Source organism: Miscanthus floridulus, chromosome 18 (assembly GCF_019320115.1).
Source record: "Miscanthus floridulus cultivar M001 chromosome 18, ASM1932011v1, whole genome shotgun sequence".
In the NCBI taxonomy this organism is placed as follows: Eukaryota; Viridiplantae; Streptophyta; class Magnoliopsida; order Poales; family Poaceae; genus Miscanthus; species Miscanthus floridulus.
This window is the reverse complement of record NC_089597.1, coordinates 26,730,819-26,746,789: the sequence shown is the minus strand read 5'-3', so window position 1 is coordinate 26,746,789 and position 15,971 is coordinate 26,730,819. Positions and strand designations below refer to the sequence as shown.

The following is a 15,971-nucleotide window of genomic DNA, read 5'->3' as shown; positions in this document are numbered from 1 at the left end:
GTGGGTGTTAGTTGTGAATCTAGTCTGTTTTGTTAGTAGTCTGGTCGTGCGTACTCAGTTGGACCAAGTAGTGTTTTTTTCTTATTAATTTCCTCGAGAGTGGTATTCTTCTGACTTCCTTTTTAGCGGTAGCTTTAGTCATGGTCCAACTGTCGACGCTTCTTGTCTTGTAATGTCTCTTCTTTTCTATGGTTTAATAAAAATTATGGCAAAACTCTTACAATTATTTCATGGAAAAAAGAGACTATAAACTTAGTCTATTCAAGAAATGGAAGGGCTTCTATAGCTGGTTCAGCCTGGATAGGATGGAAAAAGTGTACGATAGACGTCGGGTATCAGTATTAGGGATACCCGAAGAGAGGATCTTTGGACCGCGGACGACGACTCGCCTAGATAATCAATGACGTGTTTTAGTCTCGACCGACCCTAAAGGGACGGTCCCCGTCTCGCTTGACCCCTCGGACACGGGCCCCGTGTCGCCCGAGCCCAAGGGTACGGGCTCCGTCTCGCCCGACCCCTTGGGCACAGGCCCCGTGTCGCCCGACCTCCTAGGCACGGGCCCCGTGTCGCCCAACCTCAAGGGTACGGGCCCCGTGTCGCCCGACCCTAAGGGCACGGGCCCCGTCCTGCCCGACCCCTGGGGCGCGGGCTTCGTGTTGCCCGACGGGGGCCCATACCACCTCCAACCACTACGGGTCAGAAGGTACGACCCCGGGGTCAAACTTCTGACACTAGGCGGGAAGTAGGCATGTCTTGACGTGACCCATAGCCACGTCAGGCCACACCCGGCGGTTCACATCGCCAACAGTGACGGGTGCGTGGTCGTTGTGCCTCCCCATACGACCGCTGACCGGCACGTCGGTTCGCCATGCCGTCCGCCGGAACGGGATGGGACGCCACGACTAGCTGATGATGTTGGGGCATGGCACCAGTGGTGAACATGAGCCCGACATGGAGCCATCCCCGTCACCATCTACAGCGTCGCATGGGACCCGCATGAAGGAGAAGAAGGACCTGACGGCCCTGGAGGCTTTCTTCTCCTTGGCTTTTCTCTTTCTTCCTCTCTGTAACCTGAGCCTTCCCCTTCACCTATAAAAGGGGAAGCAGGACGTCCCAAGAAGGGGTGGACGCACGGGCACACGACAGTGAGCACATAGCTGAACAAACTCTCAGCACTCTTCAGTCCTTCCACCAGAGATTTGGGAACTTCTCCCTCTCTCGCTCGTTTGTAACCCCTACTATAAACTAAGTGCCGGTAACACGAGCAACAGCACACTAAACGTAGGAATATTCCGCCCAAACCAGTATAAATCCTTGTGTCCTCCGGGCACACCATCCGGGCCAGACGCGCAAATACAAATTTACTAGCCGGTGATCCGAAACACCGACAAATAGAGAAGCGAAGAAAGAGAGGAGACGAGACGGTTTGAGGGGGGGAAGAGAGATGTGTGTGCGCCAGCGGGTTAGCGCTTGTGCATGTACCTGGTAGTGGGGGTCTTGTTTAATCTTTTACCTTGACTTTACTAAATTACTTTAAACAAATCATACTTCGAAATTTCATTACAAGTTGCATGAGCAAGAGTGAAAAGTTTAGGTTAAACAAAAAATCCCATCAGTACACTATTATAAAACCTTATAAAACCAAATGTTAAAAAGACTTTTGCAAATAAGGATGTTGGTTTGATAATCAGGAGGCCATTCATTGGCGGAGCTACATTAGAGCTATATTGGGCTCTGCCCCGTTGATGTTCATCAAATTTTAAAGGACTCAAGATGCCTACAATCCAATTGCACGGCTAAGTATGTAATATCGCGACACAACTACACAAGTCCAATTGCACGGCTGGATGTATAAGATTGAAGCAAAAGAAGTTGGATCGTTTCCTAATTGTCACGAAAACAATATTTATTATCAAAATATATGTTGTGTGGAGAAACTTGACAAAAAAGCTATAAAAATATACAGTTTGGTTTTTAATATTAGCCTATTTTGGTCATACACAGCTTATAAGGTGTACTAAAAAGGACCACGTTATATTTGTTCATCAAGCTGCAGAAATGCGACTCTGGTAATAAGTTCATTCCATTCATGTAATTTGCTCCCACCAAAAATCTACGAAAACTTATATTTAGATGAATAGAGCTAAAGATATGAGCCACTAAGATACAATTTTTGTGTTTATATGAAATACGGACGAGTATTGCTCTTTGAGAGTAAAAATTTGGGGCTCTTGCGTTTGTACCCTTGTTTTGTATCAAAATTATGATTTTGCCCCTATTTTTTTGACTTTGTGAATTTACCCCTACTGTGCCATTCACGAAGCACCAGTTTGCCCCTGCTCCGTCATCCACCCCTAACGGTGTTAAACTTTGTACTAAAAGACATGAATGCCCATGCGATTTTGCCCCTGTTTATTATGCCTAATTGTGATTTTACCCTGATTTGGAATTAGACTTTTTTATTGTATGCTGACAATTGATTAAATTTGGTCAAACATATTTGGCACAATTTACAATTATTTGAACTCGGATTTAATATTGATAAATATTCAAAATTTTAGGACCAAAAGGTTCATAATGCTGGGTTGGAAGATTACATAAGATATTACTAGACAGTGGGCTGGACTCCGCCGTGTTTCCGTGTGTCCAGCGTCGGCATAGCCCTGGACGCTGCCGCCTTCTCCCGGTGAAACCTCCTGAAGTCGGCGCCGACGTCCACGTCCCGCTGTAGGTCACAGCGTCCGGCAACACAACACAGTATCGTCCAAAATTTTCTCAAACCTGTGAGGTATCATAATCTGTAGATTGCTCAATGTAGGTAAAACGAACAGATGATTGAGGAATGCATTTCATGTGAACACTCAAATAACCATATACCATGTCCATTCCAGCATTTACTGATTGTACAAGACATTATTAACCATTAATTGATCTAAACAATGGGCTTTAATACTTATTACATAAGTAGCACAACAAAATTATCCTACAAATAGAGTTGCAACATGAACATTCTCAAAAGAAATGAGAGGGAAGGTAAAACCATAACAAAACTAAGCATGATAAAAAGGACCATGTACTATATCTGTTAAAACATATATCAATGTTTAACTTATCTTAAAATATCTTACAATTGGTTGCCAGCTACTAACAGTCTAACAGAGTAATTAGAACTATTGTATTTAACCGGAGATGGACAAAATGATAAAGACGGGACATGAACCCAAATACTGGCACCAACACAATCATCATATCATAATTAATAAACTGGACAAGAATACCTGAGTTCCAATAGGAACGGGCAACAAACCATGAACAGAGTTAGATAAGAATACCTGAGCGCCAATAGGAACGGGCAACAAACCTGAGCGCCAATAAGTACAGGAATACCTGAGCGCTAAGGGTCTTACATCAACTTTGACATAAACATTTCAGAATTTCACAAGATAAGATTCCCCTTAAATTAGAAAATGGAAATAAGTACATTGTTAGAACATCTGCCACTCTTCTCGTAAAACATAGACTAATGTCACTTTGGAACCAAAAAAGATCTGCCATCTAACAGATTTATGAAATGGGACAGGAATTGGACACAGCATCACAAAAATTAAAGTATTATACCTTGCCAAGGATCAGTTCCCCAGTAGGAAGAGGCACAACTAAAGGAGGAGTGATCCTCCCAGAAGAAAACACTTCTGTTAGTGCCCCAGTCATGCTATTTATTATCATATATTCCCGCCTAATTCCAAGACATATGTTATCACCACACCAGGCCATTGATTTCAAAATACACTCCAAATTCCTTCACTTCAACAAATTCTCTCCCACCTGACAAACAGAGACACATCAGAAGCTTTCTCAAATTACAAATGTGGATGCAGTCACACATTGCCTGCCAAAAAAAAGTTCTGAAAGAGACGGATTTCCATGAAACATATTCTGTTCTCACAATTATGACAGGCACACGTTTTAATAAGGTGGAACAGGGAAACCATACCTATTGAAGAACTAGATCAGGCTAAGCATAGATAATACCAATGCCACTAAATCTAAAAAAAAAGAATTTCAACAACAGTGTACCAGGGTTTTAATGGGCTCAGCATGTAGGCGCGTGAAGACTGACTAGAGATGAAAATAGTTACTGAATACTACCATGGTATATCTCTGAATAGAAAATTTGACCGATCAATGTGAAGTTCAAAACTCTCAATACAGTTTTAAAACTTAAACAGATTAACTACTCGATTTTGTGCCAGTTTTATACCTCTTTAAGCAAACACAATCGATCTGACATTCGCACTCCACAACCCAACATATTCCCACTTCCAATCCTTCAATTGGAATTCTACCAAACCTAAACCGATCGCATGGTCAACCCCATGGGAGAAAAAAATAAACTGGAATCATAGTAGTAACAAACAAATAGGCAATGCAAATGAGTTCTCACTGTCGAGGAGGAAGACGGTCAGTCGCTTCTGTCGACCGACGGCAAGGAAGCCCCGCCGCTCGTCCCAGGCAAACACGTTGGCCCCCTTTGTCTTGCTAGAGACGACGGCGACGGTCTCGAGCCCGGGGAGGCGGTGGAGCGCGACCCACTCGGAGAGCGAGATCAGGAGGTCGCGACTGGTGCTGACCTCCATGGCTAAGGGCGGGCGCCGCCAGAACCGCGGCTCCTGCCGCTCCAGCGCGTAGGGCCCGTCCCACCGGATCTCGCCGCCACCGTCGGAGGAGGGGAAAGGAGCGGAGTAGATGCGCAGGGAGCAGTCGGAGCCCCAGAGGAAGCCTTCGGTGTTGGAAACCGCGACGAGGAGCTTCCCAGCGTGGGAGGCTACGGCCTCGATGTGGCCCGGCACGTCGGCCACCAGCTCGACAGCATCATACGCGCTATGCACGGGAGCCTGCGTGGGGAGGAGGAGCAGAGGAAGGAGGGGAGGAGGCGGCGCGGAGACCCGCTGCCAGGCGCAGCCGGGAGCCGCGTCCAGGCACCGGAGTCGTGGCCTCCCGCTTCTGCAGCCGCCGCCGCTGGAAAAGCCGCGCCCAAGCCGATGTGAGCGACGACGCCCTATGCGTTTGGGACGATGAGATAAGGATAATGGGCACTATGGTCATTTGGACTTTGTTTCCTGATTTAGATTTTTTTTTTAATTCGTTTAATCCATGTCCATCTGACGGGCGTTAAAAGCAGGGGCAAACGGACTATTCAGTTTAAAATAACAAGGGTAAAAACACAAAGTTGAAAAAAGAAGGACAAAATCACAATTAGCTTATTGGACAGGGATAAGAACATCATTCTCCCTAAAAATTTCTAGTACTTATCCTCCTAAAACCTAATTTGTTTACCATGAAGGTTGAAACTGGAAAGGTTAAGTAAACACTCTTTGATCTTTATAAGGAGTGACTAAAAATGTGAATCTTCTGATTTCCACTGCACTTCAATCTTCACCAATGACTTCGTTTTTTTTCTATTTAGAAAATGCTAAACGCCATCTTCATTAATCAGTTTACAAAACCACATACTCCGACAGATTGTATATGTGTAACTCAAGATGCTTACAATCAGTCAATCACACAAGCTCGCTAGGCATGGCACTCATGGATGCCACGCACTACGGGAAAACCGGCCTTTCCCGAGAGCCTAAATAGTTGCCGAGCGCAAAACAAAGGGCTCTCAACAAAGAACTGATTTGCCGAGAGCACCTCTCGACAAAGTAAAACTCTGGGCAAAGGTTAACTTTGCCGAGAGCACGGCTCACGGCAAACAAAAATGCTCGGCAAACTTGTCCTTTGCCGAGAGCTGCGCTCTCAGCAAATAAGAACTCACGGTAAACATAACATTTGCCGAGAGCCGGCCTCTCGGCAAAGAAGTCCGCACGGCAATAGGCTTCCAGCGGTATTTAGGCTTACGGCGTTAATTATTTGCCGAGAGCCGCTCTCGGCAAAGTGACCTATTTGCCGAGAGCCATGTATGGCTCTCGGCAAAGGGTGCTTATTATTTCATGTGTTTCTCTTCTCCTCGCTTTTGTCCAAAAATATTATTATTTTTTTATTTTGGGCGCTCTAAACTTTTTTCTCTATACACATACTATAGGTTACTCAATATTAAAATTTTGTGTATTTTTGTAATTATTTGCTATATCTATTTAATTAATTGCATTTCAAGCAGTTTTTTTTAATTATGAGTAAAAATTAAAATTTGAACGACGAGTGATTTAAACACGGGAAATAATTAAGTATAAATTGATATTCATGCTATTTATGCATTATTGAGGCCAAATAACATCTTGTTGACGTTTTTTTCACCTTTTATTTTACGAATCGAATACCACAAAAATGTCGCCGAACGATTTAAAAATTCTTAAAAAATGGAAACGAAGTCGGAAAATTGTGATATTTGCAATAAAGTTATGGTACCACACTTGGAGGCCGTGGTAAAAATTTGAAAAAGTTTCGCACAAGCGGTGGCGTCTGATTCTTACAATCTGAAACATCTCTGAATATGTTTCATAGAGTTGAGAAGGATCCATTAGGATTTTCAAACAATGTCACGCGTGAATTAGGTTTTGGACTTCCAAACTTTTTCTATAGTCATTAGAAAGCATAAATTGTAACACGGCAAAATTTCATAATTTTTGGGAGCCGTTTGCTATTTTTTAATTCTTTTTTACAAATTATTTGCCGAGAGCATATGGGTTTTGCTCTCGGCAAAGAACCTTTGCCGAGAGCTCTCTGGTTAGCTCTCGGCTCCGATTTCTTTTTTTTACCTGGCCTGCATCAAGGGTTTGCCGAGCGCCCCTAGAAGCTCTCGGCAAAGAGTTATTTTTTTAAAAAAAAAATCATTTTGAAAAAAAATATTTAAAAAAACCTTTCTTTGCCGAGAGTGGCTCTCAGCAAAGATTTATTAGGTTTTGCCGAGAGCAGCTCTCGGCAAAGGATTAAAATTTTTTTCCATTTATTTTGAAAAAAATCTGGGCGGAGTAAAAAAAGAAATTTTTTTTGCTGCTGTAGTTATTTAAATAAGAAATAAGTATATTTTTCAAAAAAAAATGTTTGCCGAGATCCGGATCGGCCTGGTGCTCGGCAAAGATGGGATATTTGCCGAGAGCCGCCGTGATCTGGCTCTCGGCAAAGTGGGCCTCCAGGTTATTTAAATTTTTTTGCTGCTGCAGTTATTTAAATAAGAAATAAATAATTTTTTCAAAAAAAATGTTTGCCAAGAGCCGGATCGGCCTGGCTCTCGACAAAGGCGGGATGTTTGCCGAGAGCCGCCGTGATCTGGCTCTCGGCAAAGTGGGCCTCCATGTCTTATCCAATGCGCCCGCGACACAAAGGCTATCCAACCGCCACCGGCCCGCGCTCACTGCTGCCCGCCGCCACCACGCCCGCGCTCACTGCCTGCTGCCGCCCCGCCCGTGGAGCTCCGCCGCCTCCGCCCTTGCAGCTCGCCGCCTGCCCCGCCCACGCCGTCCTTCAGCTGCCGCCAGAACGCCCGCCCCGCCGTCCGGCCGCCGTAGCAGCCCTCGCCTGGTCCGCGCGCCGCTGGCTCCGCGTCGCCCGCCGCCCGGAGCGCCGTGCCTGACCGCCTGGCCGGCAGAAGCCTCCTGGTCGCCGGCCGACAGCAGCCTGCCTCGCCCCGTCGCCTCCCTGGTCTAGCCCGCCGCCCGCCCGCCTGGCCACCCTCGCTGTTCCCTCCCGGGCCGCCCGCCTCCGGCACAGCCCCAGCCCCTCCCCCCCCCCCCTCCAACCGCAACGCCTCCTACGATTCTCCCCCGGCCGCGCCCGCCCTCCCCCGCCGCGTCCGCCGCCCTCGCCCTAGCCGCATCCCCTCCGCCGCCCAACCCCGCCCCCGCCGGCGTCCCGCCCATCTCCGCTCTACGTGCCCGGCGCCCTAGGTATTGCAATCTTGTATTTCTTGGTAGTGGTAGTGGTAGTGGTAGTGGTGGGGTGGTGGTGGAGTGGTGGTGGATTGGTGGAGTGGTGGCGGTGGTGCTGGGGTGGTGGAGGTCATGGTGGTGGTGTTGGGGTGGTGTTGAAGTGGTGGTGGAGGTTTCGGCGGAGGTTTCGGCGGTGGTGTGCCGATGGCGTTTCGACGTTTGGGATTGTCGATTGTTGTTTATGTTGGAATTGTATATGTGCATGCCGGCCATCGTGCCGTTGAGATATATATGCCTGCCGGCCATCGTGTCATTTGTTTCTTGCAGGTTTTGGAGACCTCACCCTACAGGGGAGGTGCTGCCAAAATTTTGAATTGATGGTCTTGTGTCCTTTTGATTTTCAGAGAAGATCCCGTCGGAGGCTAGCCGGAGTACCTCGTCTTCCTTGACGTTGCGGGTCTGCCCGCACCGCGTTGCCTCGCCACTGCACCGACCCGCCACGGCCTCGCTAGCCTGACTTCACCGCCACCTAAGGTATAACCACTATTTCTTTGTTCTGGGCATGTATCTCCACGTAACCCAGTTAGGCGTCTCCCGTTCGAAAGAGATAGGGTTACAAATATGCAGATCTTTGCATATCTATAACCGTATTTGTTTTGAATTGTCCACGTTTTTTTGGACAGCCCGAGGATGCGTAGATGGTGTTAGTTTCCATGGTCTGCTCCGATTCGAGATAGAGTTTCAACAGTACCTTCCTGTTGTTTTCCGGATACACAATCTCCCTGTCCGGACGTGTATTTGGAGAACAGCGGGGAGGTGCTACCGAATTTCTATCTTGGATAGGACTAGACCATGGGAACTAACCCCATCTATGCATCCTCGGGTGGGATTAGGACCTATCCTTACCTATTAGATGGTAGGAACGACGTGTAGATGCAAGTCCATGGTCATATTTATTACTTGGTGATATATATGTTAGAGGATGGATGACCGTGAGTGGATGTACTCGGGCCGCCAGAGCACCCGTGAGATTACCAGAGAATGGGTCGTCAGGACCGAGGCTTTCATCGAGCAAGCATTTGACCAGGCTCCCGGAGCGGTTGCCGTTTTTTGTCCTTGCACCAACTGTAAGAATAGAAAGAGGTAGACAAAGGAGGTGATGACTTCACATCTTGCTAGGAATGGATTTACGAAAAACTATACCTAGTGGACCCACCACGATGAAGCCGATCGTGTGAGAGAGGAGGTGGTGAGACCACGTGTCGAGGATTATAATGCTGATGCCGGGGTAGCAGATTGGTTAGATGACTTTCACGAAGCACACTTCGCTGAAGGACGTAGGCAGGAGGAGGAGCCAGAGGCAAGCACAAAGGCGTATTACGACATGTTGTCTGTGGCAGGAAAACCCCTTCATGGCCACACACAGATTTCAAAGCTTGATGGCATTTCACGCTTAATGGCCTTAAAGTCCCAGTTCAACCTCAGTCGAGAGAACTTTGATGAAATGTTGACAGTTATTGGCTCCATCCTTCCGGCTGGTCACCTTTTGCCACAGAACATGTACGAATCGCAGAAGGTCCTTCGTGCACTTAAGATGCCGTATGAGCAGATACATGCTTGTCCGAAGGGCTGCGTCCTCTTTAGAAAAGCACACGCGGATGCAAAGTATTGTCCAAAGTGTAAATCCTCTAGGTATCTGGAGGTAGACTCTGGTGATGGTGAGAAGAGGCAGAGTCCGTACCCCGTGAAAATCCTACGGTACCTTCCATTCATACTGAGGATCCAACGGCTATTCATGACAGAGGAGTCCGCGAAACAGATGACATGGCACAAAAATGGAAAAAGATACAGTCCTGAGAAGATGGTGCATCTAGCCGATGGTGAAGCATGGCATCACTTTGATAACATTCATCGTAACAAAGCTGGAGAGGCATGTAATGTGCGTGTTGCATTGGCAACAGATGGGTTCAATCCTTATGGAATGATGGCTGCCCCATACACTTGTTGGCCTGTGTTTGTTATCCCCCTCAATCTTCCTCCTAGCATCTCCTTCCAACGACAGAATGTGTTCTTGTCGTTGATAATTCTAGAACACCCTGGGAATAACATGGGTGTGTTCATGGAGCCTTTTTTCGATGAACTGGTCCATGCTTGGGACCATGGTGTATGGACATACGATCGAGCTACAAAGACAAACTTCAACATGCATGTTTGGTATCAATACTCTATGCATGACTTCCTAGCATATGGGATATTCAGCGCTTGGTGTGTTCACGGGAAGTTTCCATGCCCGACGTGCAAGGCAGCTCTGCAGTTCAATTGGCTGCCGAAGGGCGACAAATATTCCACGTTCGACAAACATCGACAATCCCTCCCTGCTCATCATCCATTCAGAGCAGACATCAAGAATTTTACTAAAGGTGTCATGGTTACAGACCCCGCACCACAGATGATGACTGGTGCCGAGGTTCATGATCAGATAGATGCTCTCCAGATCAATGAAACAGATGGTAGGTTCATGGGATATGGTGAGGAGCATATGTGGACTCATAAGTCACCCTTGATGATGCTCCCCTATTATAACGACCTTCTTCTTCCACACAACATTGATGTAATGCACACTGAGAAGAATGTTGTCGAGGCTCTTTGGGCAACGATCATGGACATTAAGGATAAGACAAAGGATAATGTAAAGGCGAGACTGGATCTGGCAACGATATGTGATAGACCAAACCAACACATGCAACCTCCTAGAAGCGGCAAGAAATGGACCAGGCCTAAGGCCGATTACAGATTGAAACCGGAACAAAAGAGAGAAGTATTAGAATGGTTCAAAACATTAATGTTCCCTGATGGGTATGCAGCGAATCTAAGGAGGGGAGTGAACTTATCTACCTTGCGGATCAACGGCCTGAAGAGTCATGACTATCACATATGGATTGAGTGTCTTCTTCCAGTGATGCTCCTAGGCTATGTCCCTGAGCATGTGTGGAAGACGCTAGCCGAGTTGAGCTATTTCTTCCGCCAGCTTTGTGCCAAGGAGTTATCTCGTAGCGTGGTTGTAGAATTGGAAAAAGTAGCACTTGTGTTGCTCTATAAGTTGGAGATGATCTTTCCACCCGGCTTCTTCAACCCGATGCAGCATTTGATTCTGCACCTCCCATATGAGGCACGAATGGGGGGTCCCGTGCAGGCCCGTTGGTGCTATCCAATCGAGAGTTGTCTAAAGGTTCTTCGGAAGAAATGTAGAAACAAATGCAAAATCGAGGCTTCCATGGCGGAAGCATTCGTTCTAGAGGAGGTTACTAACTTCACACAAGCATACTATGACGACACGCTTCCTAGCGTGCATAATCGACCGCCTTGTTACAATGCTGGTGAAAATGAATCAAAACTCAGCCTTTTCCAAGGGCAACTTGGAAGTGCAAGTGATGCGACCTCATTGTTGTTGAAAAATGAAGAGTGGCGCACAATTATGATATATGTGTTGACCAATCTTACCGAAATGGAGTCGTACATGCAGTAAGCGGCATCTTGCACGAACTATGCAATTCGGCATCTTGCATGATATATGTGTTGACCAATCATGATATACATTCGACATCCAACCTCCTTGTTTCTCGTTGTTATAGGGAGTTTATTAATGAGAACTGGCATCTATCAAGGGAACCTACCCCTCAAGAACGTGACACCATTCTTCATCAGGGTGCGGGAAATGGAATCTCCGATTTTATTTCTTGGTTCAAACAAAAGGTACTATGCAATTTAGCTTGTACTAAATTTGACATTCCCAGTTGCATGTACATTCTAACTTAACGATCTATCCTGCTTGACCTTGCAGAGCCAAACCGATTTGACTATAAATCCAGAGCTGAGACAGGTTGCCAATGGCTTTGAACATAGGGTAAAGTCATTTTCTGGTTATGATGTGAATGGATACCGATTTCACACAACAAGACACGAGCAGAGGCAGCCCAATCGAAGAACCATGAATTTCGGAGTTTTTACTGGCGGCCTTGATGGGGCCGAGTATTATGGAAGAATTGAAGAAATATACAAACTCAGGTTTCGTGGTCGCAAACCTCTTAACCCTGTTGTATTCAAATGCCATTGGTTTGATCCTCAAGAAACGAGACGAAATCCTTCCCTTGGGCTAGTAGAAATTCGACAGGATTCGGTCTATGGCGGAAATGATGTCTATATTGTGGCTCAACAGGCCACACAAGTTTATTATCTCCCCTACTCGTGCCAAAGGGACCCTCGTCTTCAGGGTTGGGATATCGTGCACAAGGTATCGCCGCACGGTAAAGCACCTTCCCCAAACGCTGAAGACTACAACTTCGACCCAAACACATATGATGGAGAGTTCTATCAAGAAGAGGGCCTACAAGGGACTTTTGAGATTGACTTAACCGAAGCTATGGAAATGGAAGTAGACAATGAAATGGATGTTGATGTGGACGAGGGGGATGAGGTGGAAAATGCGAAGGACTTGGAGTTACTAGAACAATTACATATTGGCAATGACAATGATGACATCGTTGCTCCTTTGGAAAGTGTTCAATATTTCGACATGGCTGATAGTGATGATGAGAGCTATGATCCAGCTAATCCCGATGAGGATGATTATTTCTAATACATGTAATATTATGTTATTTTGTAATTATGCTTTATTTATTTTGCATCTCTTTATAATAATATCTTGTTTATGATCCAGCTAATCCGATCTTATTGTTTATGTCTTGTAGGTGATTGTGCAAAGATGGCGGGCCACAGAGCTTTGCGGCAGCTCAGGTCGCTTTACGACACGGAGAGCGGTACACCAGCGCCCTTAGGTGAAGCTGAGGGGTCGGCACCGCCTCAAGGGAGGAGGAGGAGGAGGGCGGCCGGGAGGAGGCCTAGGGCGCCACCGCCTCAGCCTGTAGCAGCACCAGCACCAGAGCCCGAGGAGGAGCTAGAGGAGGAGCAGGTGGATGAGCAGGCTCAGCAGGGAGAGGCCGAGCTGCAGGCCGAGCACGAGGCCGAGCAGCTGGACGAGCACGAGGCCGAGCAGCTGGACGAGCAGGAGCAGCGGCAGGACGAGCAGGAGGCCGAGGCAGGAGGTTCCAGTTCCACCGCAACCTCGGGTGTCTACCAACGAGGTGCGGCGAGACTACCTGATCGGCCGATACCTGAGGCTCTACGCCCGGTCATTCGACCCGTTGGGCAAAAGTACGTAACTTTTATATTTTTTGCTACTACATATGATAGAATCATAATGAAAACTAACAATTTTTTCTTAATCACTTACGCAGGTCTTGGAAGGTCGTGGTCCCAGGTGCTCACAAAAGGTTGCCCAATGGCATCATGGGTCTTCTCTGCAGGGAACACTTCCCAGGCTTGGTTACCCACGCCGGAGCGCGAGAGCCGGCCTACACGTACGAGCACTACATCAGCGCCCCTGATGCGGAGGACGAGACGGGCCACACGTATGACAGTGTGGCGGAGCGGGTTATGACCGAGTTTTGGGTAAGTCTTCCTCCCACTACTTTGCTCAATACATTGCATTCGCCAGAGTTTGTTGAACCAGTGTATTGATACATCTTTTCTATATGCAGGACTTCTTTAGATGCGCCGAGGGCTACGAGGAGAGGGCGACCAAGGCGTTGGCCAAATCTTTTAGATGCCGCATCTCAGACATGCATTACGAGGCGCGGCTCCAGGCCATCATCGATTACTGTGCCATCTACGAGGCTCGGAAGGTGAAGAAAGAAGATGCAAGATTAATGCATCTGACCAAAGAGCAGTACCTGAAGGTAAATATACAACATCAATATTGATTTCTTCTGAGATTGGGTAGCTTGAATTGTTCTTATATCTGTCAATGTACTTGATGTCGTACAGGTGCCTCCTGGCTGGTGCGCCAATAAAACGCGGGCCTGGAAGATGATGGTCGACAGGTGGGTGAGTGCCGATTGGGCGGATAACCACACCGTCCTCCGGGAACGACGTTTGCTGATGCCAGGTGTATCACACCACCAGGGCAACCTTAACATCCACGAATACGGGGCAAGATGGGTACGTGACTTGGTGTAGCTTCAATTACTCTTTCAGACGCTTATTCCTGCATGATTTGTAACCGTCTTGTTGTTTTTGTCGCAGTCGGCTGCACATCAAAACCAGCCATGTGGAGAGCTCAAGTCATGGGTTCTGGCCCACAAGGGTAAGGCGACAGACGAAATCGACTAGAACCCGGACAACCCAGCCGAGTCCTTCACCAACGAGAGCATCCCCGAGCGCATCAGTCAGTACACCGAGGCGGCAAGGACGGTCCATGGGGCAGACTGGGATCCGCACACCGCGGACATTGACGGCGACATCGTCATGAGGGTGGGAGGAGGCAAGAAGCATGGGCGGTACCTCATCGGCAACAGCACGCTCGACCCGCACAGCACTCCCACTCTCTCACAGGTCTGGGCAAGCAGCACGAGCGGTAGCGTGCCCATACGCCCAAGGCAGGACACTTCGACGCATCGTGTGGCAGCACTATATGTTATTTCTGTTTTATTCGTCGTTCTTTGGTTTTACATTCCTCGAAACTGCTTGTAACAATGCGGTGAAAAATTACAGGCCCAGGTGCTTGCGCTCCAGGAGCATAAGGCAAGGATGGAGGAAGAGCGACAGAGGGAGCGGGAGGCCGAGCGACAGAGGATGGAGGCCGAGCGACAAAGGTTGGAGGCCGAGCGGACGAGGTTTGACGCCTTGGCTCAGTACGTGGCAAGTCTTGGCGTCACGATGGGTCGTCCAGCGCCACCAGAGCTGTTCGCTCCTCCACCGCCTTACCCATACCCACCTTACCCATCCGTGAGTTCAACTTCTCTAACAAAAGCTCTTTACTGTGCATGTCGGCCATCGTGCCGTTGATATGTGATGGGAGGCCTTCGTGCCGTTCATATATATGTGTGCCGGCCATCTCGCCGTTGATATGTGGTGGACGGCCATCGTGCCGTTGGTTTTCTTGCAGGTTTTGGAAACCCTACCGTGCAGGGAAGGTGCTGCGAAATTTTGATGTGTCTAGGCTTAGATTTCAATTTTATACCTAGTTCTGCAAATATTGACTTGTGTACGCTTAGATTACAATTATATGCCTTAGTATTACTATAATTACTAATTTTTCTTCTCCTTTGTGCAGAATCAATCGGCGGGTTCGAATGAGGGGCCTCAGCAGCCGCTGTCGGGAGGGTCGTGGCACGCGCCGTATCCACCACTTCCGCCGCATCAGCAGCCGTCGGGAGCGTCGGGGTACCAGCAGTATCCACCGCCGCAGCAGCAGCAGCAGCCGCCGGAGGGAGGGTCGAGGGACTGGGATGCTTGGGGGTGAGCTTATTGCTCTTCATAATGTATTGTCGTGCACTTTGTGAGATGAACTGTTGGATTTGAGATGTTAAGATGGATTATGTGAGACATGTGATGTGGATGGCATATTTGTTAAATATGTGATATTTATGATATATATGATGTGTTATATTTGTGGAATATGTGATGTTGAAGCTGGAAATATAAACAAAAATAAAAAAAATGCTCTCTGGACTCTTTGCCAAGAGCTAATATTTGTCGAGAGCCCAACTAACTGGGATCTCGGCAAAGAGTAAGATTTGCCGAGCACCTAACTCTCGGCAAATATGACTCTTTGCCGAGAGCATATTCTAGGGCTCTTAGCAAAGCTTTCCTTTGCGGAGAGCTGGCTCTCGGCAAACCTTTCCTTTGCCGAGCGCTGGCTCTCAGCAAAGAAGTTTTTTTAAACCACCTCAGCCCCATAATCTATTTTATTTTTTTTTAAAAAAATTCTTTGCCGAGAGTTGCTCTCGGCAAAGAAGTGTATGGGACGATCGTTACGGGCGGGTTGCCGTTACAGCGGTGATATTTTGCCGAGAGTTAGGTTTTGCTGAGAGTTTTTATTTTGCTCTCGGCAAAGAGTTTCCCGAGAAGGGCTTTCGGCAAATAAACCTTTGCCGGGAGACCTTTTGCTGACCGCTCTTTGCCGAGAGCAGCTCTCGGCAAATGATCTGTCGAGAGTGAAATCCTCTTTGCCGAGAGCTTCGGGCTCTCGGCAAAGGAGGGGAA

General features: G+C 47.5%; 1 pseudogene; it reads right to left on the bottom strand.

Annotated features, from left to right (window-relative positions):
- Positions 1–3,535: 3,535 nt before the first annotated feature.
- On the bottom strand, positions 3,536–7,296 carry LOC136523538 (vacuolar sorting protein 39-like; annotated as a pseudogene).
- Between the last annotated feature and the right edge of the window lie 8,675 nt (positions 7,297–15,971).